The sequence below is a fragment of the Schistocerca nitens genome, unplaced genomic scaffold (assembly GCF_023898315.1).
Source record: "Schistocerca nitens isolate TAMUIC-IGC-003100 unplaced genomic scaffold, iqSchNite1.1 HiC_scaffold_91, whole genome shotgun sequence".
Taxonomy (NCBI): domain Eukaryota; kingdom Metazoa; phylum Arthropoda; class Insecta; order Orthoptera; family Acrididae; genus Schistocerca; species Schistocerca nitens.
The window spans coordinates 30,001-31,655 of record NW_026045636.1 but is presented as its reverse complement, the minus strand read 5'-3'; positions in this window follow the sequence as shown (position 1 = coordinate 31,655).

Genomic DNA, 1,655 nt, shown 5'->3' with positions numbered 1-1,655 from the left:
CCACTTTGGCCGCACGGCGCCGCGCGCTGGGTGCGCCGGCACGCAGATGCGCCGCCTGCCGCCTCCGTCAGCCGGCGCGCCTGCCACTGGGCGCCCCCACCAGCCGGCTGCCGCGCGTGCGCCCACGCAGCGCGCGGCCAGCACGCCGGGCGCCCCCCCCTCACCGGCCGGGGACGGTCCCACCCAGCCACCGCCGCGTATCGCTTCATACCCACATGCCCACTCACGTTCGTGGGTATGACGGGTGTCGCTGAAGCAACCGGTTAATACCTGTACCGATCGTCGATATCAACGATTCACCTCCAGCGCGAACAACCGCGCAACAACGGATTTCCAGTTCATTTGCGTAACTTGGGCAGCAAACGTAGACATCCATCTACATTTGCGACTTCTACGAGTCTTGCATGCCTGGATGTTGTGTGTCACGACGCACTCCATCAGCATACATACACGCTGCGACGTGTGCACGAAAGAACACGTGGAAGGTGGCCAGCGTACGTATGCGAATGCCATTGCACAGCTGCGAAGCGCATTCAACACGCGAACTCCTGACCGACGAGCTAGAGGTGACAGGAGGGGAGGGGGGGGGGGGGGGCGGGGGCGATATACGTCCTATTGCAGTACACAATACAGTGGATAGCGGGACCATGTGGAAAGTAAGCAACACTCGCAAGATGTGAGGGTACGCACCGTAAAATGAATCAATACGCAGAACACCACAGTGTGCGCGAAGTGAACTATGTTGAGATGGTTGCAATTAGGCAACGCTACACGAATTCCTAGATTCATATAACTAACAATTACAGGGCAGGTTAAGGCGCAACGTGGGTTAGGTTAGGGCGCAACGTGGGTTAGGTTAGGGCGCAACGTGGGTTAGGTTTGGGCGCAACGTGGGTTAGGTTAGGGCGCAACGTGGGTTAGGTTAGGGCGCAACGTGGGTTAGGTTAGGGCCCAACGTAGGTTAGGTTAGGGCGCAACGTAGGTTAGGTTAGGGCGCAACGTAGGTTAGGTTAGGGCGCAACGTAGGTTAGGTTAGGGCGCAACGTAGGTTAGGTTAGGGCGCAACGTAGGTTAGGTTAGGGCGCAACGTAGGTTAGGTTAGGGCGCAACGTGGGTTAGGTTAGGGCGCAACGTGGGTTAGGTTTGGGCGCAACGTGGGTTAGGTTAGGGCGCAACGTGGGTTAGGTTAGGGCGCAACGTGGGTTAGGTTAGGGCCCAACGTAGGTTAGGTTAGGGCGCAACGTAGGTTAGGTTAGGGCGCAACGTAGGTTAGGTTAGGGCGCAACGTAGGTTAGGTTAGGGCGCAACGTAGGTTAGGTTAGGGCGCAACGTAGGTTAGGTTAGGGCGCAACGTAGGTTAGGTTAGGGCGCAACGTGGGTTAGGTTAGGGCGCAACGTGGGTTAGGTTAAGGCGCAACGTGGGTTAGGTTAGGGCGCAACGTGGGTTAGGTTAGGGCGCAACTTGGGTTAGGTTAAGGCGCAACTTGGGTTAGGTTAAGGCGCAACTTGGGTTAGGTTAAGGCGCAACTTGGGTTAGGTTAAGGCGCAACTTGGGTTAGGTTAAGGCGCAACTTGGGTTAGGTTAAGGCGCAACTTGGGTTAGGTTAAGGCGCAACTTGGGTTAGGTTAAGGCGCAACTTGGGTTAGGTTAAGGC